This window comes from Euprymna scolopes, chromosome 24 (genome assembly GCF_053919585.1).
Source record: "Euprymna scolopes isolate OS-2025 chromosome 24, ASM5391958v1, whole genome shotgun sequence".
Classification (NCBI taxonomy): domain Eukaryota; kingdom Metazoa; phylum Mollusca; class Cephalopoda; order Sepiida; family Sepiolidae; genus Euprymna; species Euprymna scolopes.
Window position 1 is genome coordinate 107932321 of NC_136505.1, and position 13300 is coordinate 107945620.

Genomic DNA, 13300 nt, shown 5'->3' on the forward strand with positions numbered 1-13300 from the left:
CTATCTTTCTGTTTGTCTATCTATCTATCTATCTATCTATCTATCTATCTTTCTGTTTGTCTATCTATCTATCTATCTATCTATCTATCTATCTATCTATCCATCTAATGTAAAAATAACTTCGTGGATGAGTTCGTTCCCTATGAATTCGGAAACGGCTGGGCCGTTTTCTTTTTAATAAACGAAAAGATTCTTGATATGGTTGTGAGTGTTTTTACGTAGGTTATGTATGGGAATACGCCTGATGAGTATCGAAAATCATAGAATTTCATGAATGTGGAACACAATTTTAAAAAATCTTTTTCTGGAATGGTTTCAAAAATCCAGCACAGGATGACCCAAATAAAATAAAATGATAAAAATTGTATTATACAAACAATTCCTCATTAAACTAATAAATATTTTATTATACAAACCATTACTTTTTGATGAAATAAAAATTATATTACAAAACATAACTTATCAAAGTATATAAAAATATTCTACAACAGATTACTTCTTAAAGTAAAAAATATTATACAAAACATTACTAAGTAAAGGAAGTAATATTATGCATACAAAGCGTTACTTAATTAGGTAATAAATATTATGCAAACCATTACTTTTAATTTAATAAAGTAACATTATATAAAATAATAAAAGAATATTCTATAAAATATTATTTAAGAAAAGAATAAATATTTAATCAGGGAAAATATTAATTTTTAAGTCATAAAATAATATTACACAAAAATTATTTATTTAGGTAATAAAACTTGTATTAAAAATAAAAATTACATTAAAAAACTCACTTATAAAAGTAATAACAATTATATTACACTACACATTACTCGTTTAAGTCATACACATTTTATTATGCTAAAATATTACTTATTAAATACAAATATCATATTAAACAAAACATTATTATTAATGTAATAATTATTATATTATACAAAATGTACTTATTAAAGTAAAAATAGATCATGCACAACTTTTTGAAGTAATAAAAATCATATTATACAAATCTTTATAATTAAAGTAAAAAAATAGATATAACAAATCCTTACATATTCGAATAAACATCAAACTACAATAAACGCAACATTATTTATTTAAGTAATATGGAATCGATAGTAAAATTCAGAATTGAAAAATTTATGCAGGTTGTTTAAATAAATGGCAAAACTAAAAAGTGCCACTAATAATATCTATCTATCTATCTATCTATCTATCTATCTATCTATCTATCTATCTATCTAATATAAAAAGAACTTCGTGTGTGAGTTCGTTCCCTATGATTTCGGAAACGGCTGGGCCGTTTTCTTTTTAATAAACGAAAAGATTCTTGATATGGTTGTGAGTGTTTTTACGTAGGTTATGTATGGGAATACGTCTTATAAGTATCTAAAATCGATAATTGAAAATAATCGATTAAAGAACGAAATCAAAGTCGAACTTCCTTCCAGGTGGCTTAAATAAATGGTAAACTATAAAATACTTGAAATGCAGCTAATAATATCTATCTATCTATCTATCTATCTATCTATTATATTAAAGTATATTTGTGTGTGCGTGAGAGAGAGAAAGAGAGTTCTCTATGGACTCGTAAACGGCTTGTCTTTTTTAAATTTCACACGAAGATATTTAATGTGCCTGGGAATATTCTTACGTAGGTTTTGTATTGGAATGCCTCTGATAAGTATCGAAAATCGATATCTGTAAATACGCGATTGGTCAAAATCGGACTTCCTTTTTTAATCGGATCTTTTCGATTGTCGATTTTGGATACTTATTAAAGGTATTCAGATGCATCTACGAATATATCTGATTAAAGAGGACGTCAGGGAGTATACTTGCGTGGGTTTTGTATTGGAATGCATTTGATAAGTATCTGCAATCGATAATGAAAAATATCTGATTGGTCAAAATCGAACGTCCTTCTGAGTTGCTTTAGTTAATGATACACTTATAAGGTTACTTAAAATAAGCTGCAAATACCTTTAATATGTTTCTAAATTCAAAATGGGATAATGTAAACATATTATAAGGTATTTGCAGCTTCTCTTCCAATTTTCGGATTTTAATCATGTCAAAACGCACTTTATTTCCATTTGACGGATTTATTGTTGCTATTTCTTTTGATGAGTTAAGGACAAAATAGATTCACTGATTGATATAATAATTGAGATATTGATTTTGCGCTATTAAACAGATAATGTAAGGAATTCTAAAAGTCAACTGAATTAAAGGACTAAATTATAAGATGGTCAACATCATGAATTTTGGAATATGTTTTTTTTTTGTCATTTATTTACTACTAGCATTTCAGCCTGGCGTTGCCCGGGTGTTTGGAGGTGCATATCGAGCAAAAAATAAAAGTGGTAGTAGGAAGGCGGGGTCGAACCCGTACCGCGAAGGAGGAAAAGAATCGGGGAAAAACGTGACGTCGTTGCTGTTACGACCACCGCCAAACCGGTAGTGACGTAGGTTTAAATTAAGGCTAGACAATCGAAAAGAGGGGATGACTTTCGACAATATCGGCGAAAAAAGCGACCAGTTGAAGGTGAAGAAATTAATGTTTTTAGCCAGTTTTTCGATATTTGTCGACTGAAAGGTCGAACTTAGAAACGATACGGATCTTGTGAAAATCTGTCGCCTCTGTCGAAAGTTTTAGACAGATATGCAAACATACATATACATGTATATATTGATAGCTCAAATTTTCAACCCAAACCGATTAAAAAGCTTGCCCTACCCCTGAAAACCCTTTATGTAAAATTTCAAATGTTTAGACCAGAAATTGTCTAAGTAATTTGGTAGAGACCAGAGAGATCAATATTGTTTAAACTTTGACCACTATTATGACCCCTTAACCTTTATTGTTTTGGGCTCAAATTATAAAGTTATAAAGTTAAATCCATGTCCAAGGAACCTATATCTAAAATTTCAAGTGTTTAGACCAAACATTCTCGGAGAAGTGTGGTAGAGTTCTCAAAGGTCAAATCGTTGAACTTTGACCCGTTAACAGCCAAATTTCTGGTCGAAAACCGATCAAATAGATTTTCCCATGGTCGAAGAAAATTTTTTCATCCTTATCCTCGAGTAACCCTCACCCCAGGAGCCTTGATAAGCAGTGACCAATAAAAATAAATTTTTAAAATTGCATTGAAAAATCTAATCCGTTGTTGTCTAAGTTTGGAATTGTCATTTCTTAACGTTTCTGAATTTTTGAGATGAGGATTAGTTATTCGTATTATTTGGATTCATCGGACTACTGTTCTCATCTTGAATATGATTTTCACAACGTTTTGGTCGATTTAACCTCCGACCTTCTTCAGGTGTATCTTGTCGAACTCGGGAATGTTTCTGTCGAAATCGGTAATTTGGACGGAATTTCGAGCGGAATCCTTTATTTTCATCACGGGGGTAGCATGTTCTTGTTTCGACTGGGTAGAGGTCCTAAGTAATTTGCAATTGTATTTTCCAGTCGCCCACACTGAGTATTGAACCTTCAACCTTCAGGAGAATAACACTTTTTACAGTTGATTTTTCCGCTTACTTTAGACACTGCGCCACGGGCCATTGAAGAAGGTCGGAGGTTACATCGACCGAAACGTTGTGAAAATCACACTCAAGATAAGAACAGTAGTCAGATGAATCCAAATAATACGAATTGACATTTCTTCCTTCCGTTTTCTCATAGATTCACCATTCTTCCAAAACAGTAAAAGCACGATGTGCTGCAGTCCACAACATACTGCTTGATGAGGGTGTCTGATAAAGTAATGGCAAGTTATTAGCTAAAGAAAAATATCATAGGGATTTGCATAAGTTTGTTAGCAACATGTAGTTGAATGTTTAGAATGTGGAAGGTATTTCTGCCGCACGCTGTATAAGTTATGAACGAGAAGAAAGAGAGAATGGATGAAGGGGGGAGGAGATGAAAAAAAAGAAATAGTACGAAAATCATTGGAAGTCGAAGAAAAAAAGGAATAAGAAAAAAATAAAGAAAAAATACAAAAGAAAAAATGAAAAAGAAGGAAAGAGAAAACCAAGAGAAAAATGATAGAAAAAAAAAAATACTAAACAATGTTTATTCAAATTGACACTTATGGCGGCATAAGGGAAACACCATGTCTTCACAAGTTTCTGGGACTGCTCTTCACTTCTGATCTGAAATGGAACACGTCCAAAAAAAACATGTACAGAAAAAGAGAAAAGTGATAGAATATAAGTTAAAGTGAGAAAAAAGAAAAAGAAAAGAAGAGGAAAAAATCGAAAGAAAAGATGGAAAAGGAAAAACAAGAAAAAAATAAGAAGAAAAATAAGACGAAAAATAAGAAGAAAAATAAGAAGAAAAAAAAGAAGAAAAATAAGAAGAAAAACAAGAAGAAAAATAAGAAGAAAAATAAGAAGAAAAACAAGAAGAAAAACAAGAAGAAAAAAACAAGAAGAAAAATAAGAAGAAAAACAAGAAGAAAAACAGGAAGAAAAACAAGAAGAAAAATAAGAAGAAAAATAAGAAGAAAAATAAGAAGAAAAATAAGAGGAAAAATAAGAAGAAAAACAAGAAGAAAAACAAGAAGAAAAATAAGAAGAAAAACAAGAAGAAAAACAAGAAGAAAAAAAAGAAGAAAAATAAGAAGAAAAACAAGAAGAAAAATAAGAAGAAAAACAAGAAGAAAAACAAGAAGAAAAACAAGAAGATAAATAAGAAGAAAAACAAGAAGAAAAATAAGAAGAAAAATAAGAAGAAACATAAGAAGAAAAACAAGAAGAAAAATAAGAGAAAAACAAGAAGAAAAACAAGAAGAAAAACAAGAAGAAAAATAAGAAGAAAAACAAGAAGAAAAACAAGAAGAAAAAAAAAAGAAAAATAAGAAGAAAAATAAGAAGAAAAACAAGAAGAAAAACAAGAAGAAAAATAAGAAGAAAAATAAGAAGAAAAATAAGAAGAAAAATAAGAAGAAAAATAAGAAGAAAAACAAGAAGAAAAATAAGAAGAAAAATAAGAAGAAAAATAAGAAGAAAAACAAGAAGAAAAACAAGAAGAAAAACAAGAAGAAAACCAAGAAGAAAAACAAGAAGAAAAACAAGAAGAAAAATAAGAAGAAAAACAAGAAGAAAAATAAGAAGAAAACCAAGAAGAAAAATAAGAAGAAAAACAAGAACAAAAATAAGAAGAAAAACAAGAAGAAAAATAAGAAGAAAAACAAGTAGAAAAACAAGTAGAAAAACAAGAAGAAAAACAAGAAGAACCATAAGAAGAAAAACAAGAAGAAAAATAAGAAGAAAAACAAGAAGAAAAATAAGAAGAAAAATAAGAAGAAAAACAAGAAGAAAAACAAGAAGAAAAATAAGAAGAAAAAAAAGAAGAAAAACAAGAAGAAAAATAAGAAGAAAAATAAGAAGAAAAACAAGAAGAAAAACAAGAAGAAAAATAAGAAGAAAAACAAGAAGAAAAACAAGAAGAAAAATAAGAAGAAAAATAAGAAGAAACATAAGAAGAAAACCAAGAAGAAAAATAAGAAGAAAAACAAGAAGAAAAACAAGAAGAAAAATAAGAAGAAAAACAAGAAGAAAAACAAGTAGAAAAACAAGAAGAAAAACAAGAAGTAAAATAAGAAGAAAAATAAGAAGAAAAACAAGAAGAAAAATAAGAAGAAAAATAAGAAGAAAAATAAGAAGAAAACCAAGAAGAAAAATAAGAAGAAAAACAAGAAGAAAAACAAGAAGAAAAACAAGAAGAAAAACAAGAAGAAAAACAAGAAGAAAAACAAGAAGAAAAATAAGAAGAAAAATAAGAAGAAAAACAAGAAGAAAAATAAGAAGAAAAACAAGAAGAAAAACAAGAAGAACCATAAGAAGAAAAACAAGAAGAAAAATAAGAAGAAAAATAAGAAGAAAACCAAGTAGAAAAAAAAGAAGAAAAACAAGAAGAAAAACAAGAAGAAAAATAAGAAGAAAAACAAGAAGAAAAATAAGAAGAAAAATAAGAAAAACAAGAAGAAAAATAGGAAGAAAAACAAGTAGAAAAACAAGAAGAAAAACAAGAAGAACCATAAGAAGAAAAACAAGAAGAAAAATAAGAAGAAAAATAAGAAGAAAAACAAGAAGAAAAATAAGAAGAAAAATAAGAAGAAAAATAAGAAAAATAAGAAGAAAAACAAGAAGAAAAAAAATAAGAAAAATAAGAAGAAAAACAAGAAGAAAAATAAGAAGAAAAATAAGAAGATAAATAAGAAGAAAAACAAGAAGAAAAATAAGAAGAAAAACAAGAAGAAAAATAAGAAGAAAAATAAGTAGAAAAATAAGAAGAAAAACAAGAAGAAAAACAAGAAAAAAAATAAAAGAAACATAAGAAGAAAAATAAGAAGAAAAACAAGAAGAAAAATAAGAAGAAAAACAAGAAGAAAAACAAGAAAAAAAATAAAAGAAACATAAGAAGAAAAATAAGAAGAAAAACAAGAAGAAAAATAAGAAGAAAAACAAGAAGAAAAATAAGAAGAAAAACAAGAAGAAAAATAAGAAGAAAAATAAGAAGAAAAATAAGAAGAAAAACAAGAAGAAAAACAAGAAAAAAAATAAAAGAAACATAAGAAGAAAAATAAGAAGAAAAACAAGAAGAAAAATAAGAAGAAAAACAAGAAGAAAAAAAAGAAGAAAACAAGAAGAAAAATAAGAAGAAAAACAAGAAGAAAAATAAGAAGAAAAATAAGAAGTAAAACAAGAAGAAAAATAAGAAGAAAAATAAGAAGAAAATAAGAAGAAAAACAAGAAGAAAAACAAGAAGAAAAATAAGAAGAAAAACAAGAAGAAAAACAAGAAAAATAAGAAGAAAAACAAGAAGAAAAAAAAGAAGAAAAATAAGAAGAAAAATAAGAAGAAAAATAAGAAGAAAAACAAGAAGAAAAATAAGAAGAAAAATAAGAAGAAAAATAAGAAGAAAAACAAGAAGAAAAATAAAAAGAAAAACAAGAAGAAAAATAAGAAGAAAAATAAGAAGAAAAATAAGAAGAAAAACAAGAAGAAAAATAAGAAGAAAAATAAGAAGAAAAATAAGAAGAAAAATAAGAAGAAAAACAAGAAGAAAAACAAGAAGAAAAACAAGAAGAAAAATAAGAAGAAAAACAAGAAGAAAAATAAGAAGAAAAATAAGAAGAAAAATAAGAAGAAAAAAAAGAAGAAAAATAAGAAGAAAAACAAGAAGAAAAACAAGAAGAAAAATAAGAAGAAAAATAAGAAGAAAAACAAGAAGAAAAACAAGAAGAAAAAAAAGAAGAAAAACAAGAAGAAAAACAAGAAGAAAAATAAGAAGAAAAACAAGAAGAAAAATAAGAAGAAAAATAAGAAGAAAAACAAGAAGAAAAATAAGAAGAAAAATAAGAAGAAAAACAAGAAGAAAAACAAGAAGAAAAACAAGAAGAAAAATAAGGATAAAAACAAGAAGAAAAACAAGAAGAAAAATAAGAAGAAAAATAAGAAGAAAAATAAGAAGAAAAATAAGAAGAAAACAAGAAGAAAAATAAGAAGAAAAACAAGAAGAAAAACAAGAAGAAAAATAAGAAGAAAAATAAGAAGAAAAATAAGAAGAAAAATAAGAAGAAAAACAAGAAGAAAAAAAGGACAAAGAAAGGAGAAAAACAAGAAGAAAAATAAGAAGAAAAATAAGAAGAAAAATAAGAAGAAAAATAAGAAGAAAAACAAGAAGAAAAATAAGAAAAAAAATAAGAAGAAAAATAAGAAGAAAAACAAGAAGAAAAACAAGAAGAAAAACAAGAAGAAAAATAAGAAGAAAAACAAGAAGAAAAACAAGAAGAAAAATAAGAAGAAAAACAAGAAGAAAAACAAGAAGAAAAATAAGAAGAAAAATAAGAAGAAAAACAAGAAGAAAAATGAGAAGAAAAACAAGAAGAAAAATAAGAAGAAAAATAAGAAGAAAAACAAGAAGAAAAACAAGAAGAAAAACAAGAAGAAAAATAAGAAGAAAAATAAGAAGAAAAACAAGAAGAAAAACAAGAAGAAAAATAAGAAGAAAAATAAGAAGAAAAACAAGAAGAAAAATAAGAAGAAAAACAAGAAGAAAAATAAGAAGAAAAATAAGAAGAAAAACAAGAAGAAAAATGAGAAGAAAAACAAGAAGAAAAAAGTAAAAATAAAAAATAGAAAAACTGGAAAATGAAGGAAGAAAGAAAAAGAAATAAATGAATCGAAAGAAAAAAAGGGGGTATCACAAGAAAATGTAAGATCACAGTGTACTATCTGTTTTGATGCGACACTCAAACTAATTTGTCCTAAGACAATGTAGTGGAAACCCTTTTTTACTAAGGCAATTTATATTTTTTGCTTACTTCCAGAATGCCGCTTTTTGCGGAGCTGCTTTTTCCCACCATAAAAAAAAAACGACCTTGTGTCACATATTGCTTTCGTGGGGAAATAAATAAATAGAAGAGAAATAAAACAGAGAAAAGAAAGAAAGAAGGGAGACGAAAGGAAGGAAGAAAGAAAGAAAATAGGAAAGAAAGAAAGAAATAAGGAAAAAAGAAGGGAAGAAATAAAGAAAGAAAGAAAGAAGGGAGACGCGAGGGAGAAAGAAAGAAAGAAAAAAGGAAAGAAAGAAATAAGGAAAAAAAAAGAAGGGAGGAAATAAAGAAAGAAAGAAAGAAGGGAGACGCGAGGAAGAAAGAAAGAAAGAAAAAAGGAAAGAAAGAAATAAGGAAAAAAAAGAAGGGAGGAAATAAATAAAGAAAGAAGGAAAGAAAGAAAGGAATCACAGAATTTATTGCGAATTGAATCACGTCTGAACTGGGCATGTTATTGTTTTATTCTTTTAATGGCGTGTTTACCCATCTGCCAGGGAGAGTCATTTTACAGTTGGTTTGCCTGTAAAATGTGTAGCATGGAAAACGGATTTTTTGAATAGAATTCGGCTCCAACCTGCCAACTGAGAGCAAAAGATATTTCCGGTCTTCCGATCTTTTCACTGCCAACAGAAGACATCAATCTACAAAATGGCGTAGACATTGGCTTTCTGAGATTAAATTTCTTCTTTCTAATTTGATCGAAACTTTTTTTATATTCGAAACTTTTAACTTGCCCTTCAGTAGGAAACGATGATTAAGTGATCAACAACACATACCGGCAAATAGGATGCAGCAAGTTCGAATCCACGGAAACACTTTCACTTGAAATGTTGGCAACCTTCACGTGGTTCCTTTTGCAAGTACCAGATTTGTTTCTAGATACTGAAAAAAAGTATCAGGAAAACTAATGGCAACAACCGAATACGAAATGAATCAATTAATTCTTTAGAAATATCTTTTGGGGAGGGTTACAAAGGAGTCACCACTTATCAAGGCCCGGAAGCCACTCGGGGATAAGGGTTAATGGGTATACATTAGTTAATGTGATTATAGTGTAGTAAACATAACTAGTGGAAATTTTGTAAATTGGATTACTTAGGGGGACGGTTTATCAAGAATTTGTTTACGTTGGACTTGAAGACAATCAAATTGTAGTCAGCTGGAAAGCAGGTAAACGGAAAAGAGTTCCATAGGCGTGCAGTTCTAAGAAAGAAGCTTTGTTCATGGAATCTACGTTTCGGTTTAGGCACCAATAAAGAGTGGGTGGAATTATTATTGAAAGTGGTTTTGGCTAGACGATGTTTTTCGTGAACGTTTGGCGAGGGGAGAACCATACATTGAAGCTCAGACGAGCACTTGCCATAAAAAAAAACGATAAAGCAGGTTCGCAACGTCTCTTCTGTGAAAACGAGGATGCAGGGAAGAGAAAAGGGTATGCTCCACTAAGCTACAAAGTCTATTTTGAACACTACTTTCTTTGTTCCAGCTCGTTTGACTCGTTGGTCTAGAGGTCTTCATCAATTTACTGGTCTAGTGCCTCGTTATAATGCAAACTCCTATACCGGTAGTTTTTTTCTAAGAAATGCGGGCTTTTTTAACACTTTTCTTCCTGACTGTTTTCCTCCTACCTATAGCCTTGGTTCTTTCAAGACAAAGCTTGATATAATCTCCTCTCTCTGCGTTAGTCATATTTCGTTACTTTTTAGCTGTCTTCACTCTGCAACATAGCATGGGAGACCGTATGCAAATTCATGCGAAATGACGTCACCGGTAGGAAAAAATAAAGATTTTAAAAAGAAGATCACGTTAGAGATGGGGATGACGTTCGAGATCACGTTAGATGCGTGGATGACTGACGAGTGCACGTTCGAGACGACGATCACGTGAGAGACGTCACAGCGGTGAGGAGAGAATGGGGAAATAAATGTCGTTATACAAAAAAAAATTCGAGTTGAAATTCTTTTCTATTCTTTGTCTCCTTTCGCCACTGAGGCTACAATGTGTTGGTTCCCCGACTATAGTACATACGATTATTTGGCGCCGTAGAGACAAAACCCTTTTTACAGAAAGGAGTAAAAATAAAGAAAAGAAAGAAGGAACCAAAAATCGAGTGGAAGTTCTTTTCTATTCTTTGTAACTTTTGCAACTGAGACTACAACGTATTGGTTACAGGACAACGTTTAATCAGGAGGGTAGGAGGGACTGCCATAACAAGTACATGTTAAAATATTCGATAGTGTTGTGATTCCACGTTGTTCGAAAAACCTTCAATTTAATTTTTTTCGCTAATCAAAATTTTCACGAAGAGTGCTCTTTTTAATAAGAGGGAGGAGCTAAATTTACCTTACATTATACTTTATTCTACTGCTGTGGAAAATAAAATAAATAGGATATGATTTAATCCTAGCTTTAATTTTAACTTACGTGTGAATACCGTTTTCTCGCACAACGTGATTATGCCTTAGTAATCATCGCAGTTAAGAAACGTTGAGCCTGGTCAATACTAAAATGGGTGATCATTTCTGAATTCCAAGTGCTGTATGTGCTCTCCACTTATCTCGGCATTTGCTTCCAGTCAGTCTTAGGCCTCTCCTTGCAATTGAACCCAAGCAGTGCCGAATCAGGGGAGATATGGTCGGAGATTGTGCAATACTTGTCTCACAATTCCACGCGCAGCTACCCTCATAGAGGTGTCTATTGTCTCTTGAGACTGAACGGAGGCATCGACAGTTCCCACGGAACATATAAGAGTTTGTAAGCAGTTCGTTACGAGCCGTAGAACGTGGAGAAACTGAAAAGTCAGATATGGCTGACCATATCTGGAAGGAAACAGGAAACCATCAACCACTATGGGACGAAGTAAAAAGTTATAGACAGAGAAGAACGGTGAAGAGTAAGACGACTCAAAGAAGCAACACATATGCTGAGAGACAACCAATTACTAAGTAGACCTAATATAGAATTTAATAGAATACAGGAACCATTAATTAGAAATAATAGATGGTATATACAAGTAATATGTAAACACAATATATATATATATATATATATATATATATATATATATATATACTCCTATAAATTCGTTTTTCTTTTGTGTCTATTGATATTCATATTAAAACCCTTCTTTTCTATTTATTTAAAAAGAAAAGAACATTTTCTGATATATGGGTCATGGAATTGCATTCATCTGCAAAAGATCTATCTAATTTGCATATTCTTTTAAACATTCATTTTAATTAATTCCCTATTAGTTTTGGCGGTTTTCTTATGGGACTAGCGGGGGTACCCGGCGTTTCCCGGGTATTTTGGTGTGTGTGTGTTAAAAAAAAAACGTTGGCCGGATGCTTGGAGGTGTAAAAGAAAAAAAAAGTTTTAGTAGGAAGGTAGAACTGAACCCCGAAGCTTCGATGCGAACGTTGAAACGAAAGGGGAAAAAAGCCAACCACCAAACCATCTCGGCCAAGAGGGTAGAGGGATTGATAAACGTGTTAAGTTAAGTGTTATAAAGTAAAATATACAGTGCGAGGAAGTGGCGTAATATTTGACTTAGTTTTGCGCTGCAAGCCAGTTAATGTTTTCACCGCTCCATCATTTTCTTTTCGAAAACGCGGCGAGCTGGTAAAAGTCGGACAATAAAAAGGTATTATCATTTAGACGTGATATAAAAAGTTTTAAGAATGAGCGACGGCCTCGACAACCCGCAGGAAAAAAAAAACAAACATTTGTAGACATACACAAAAAGCGAACATACATTATGATTGCAACGTCTTGTCAGACGAGTTCCACTCCCTTAGGTACTGAAAGTCCATGAGCCCGAAGATAACCTTAACTTTAGTCCTGCCGGGGGGAAAAAAATTCGCACGCACAAGCAGACATGGCACTGAAGACGGTCACTGGTATATATACATATATATACATGTATATACATGCACGCATGCATACACATATGACCATACACGCATACAAATAACCCACATACATGCATGCATAAATACACATTACATATATGCATACATAGACATACTTATACATAAACATACACAAGACGGTCATTAGCATGCACACACACACACACACACATATATATATTTAAACGCAAATATACATATATACAGATACACACATAACTGTAAACATACACATATATGTACATACATACATACATACATGATGATTGCAACGTCTTGTCAGACGAGTGCCACTCCCTCAGACATTTAAAATCCATGAGCCCAAATGTCTGAGGGAGTATCTCTACAAATATGATGTTACAGAGTCTTAGCTTTGTACGACAGCTAAGTTTCTCTCTCGGTTCAAAATGTTGAGATCCAGCAACAAGCAAGAGCAATATAGCCAGCAACAAATTAAACTGCAGACCAGCTTAATGCGGGTACTGGTCTTCCGTTTTATGGTTTTTTAAATCAGAGATTTGCTTCTCCTAGAAAGGTTGCCTCCACCACGGCTTACGGGAGCCCTGTATACCCCAATACACATATACACACACACAAACATACACGGTGCTAGTTGGCCGTTGACCCAGAAAAAGAGTTCATTCGCCCTTTGGAAGGTCTTATTTTTAATCCTTCAGGGAGACTAGCCGCCCTCCTCACCAAACAAGTCTGGTGGGGGAACCAGTTTAGTCGCCGGTGACCCGACCATGAGGCAGGTAGTACTGGGTTACATGGTACGAATAGCATATGACATGACCTGACATACATACATACATACATACATACATACGTACACACATTTTCGCTTTTATATATATAGATGATCCTCTTTAGTTAACTATTACGTGTAATTATATTCATGCAGATATTCTACATGATTTATACTTGTGTAATATTTGCGTAAAATGTTTACAGTAAGCACAAAATTGTTTCTATATATATCTATGTATACGTATATATTTTTGTTTCATCTATCTATATCTATATATCTATAAAAGTGAACGT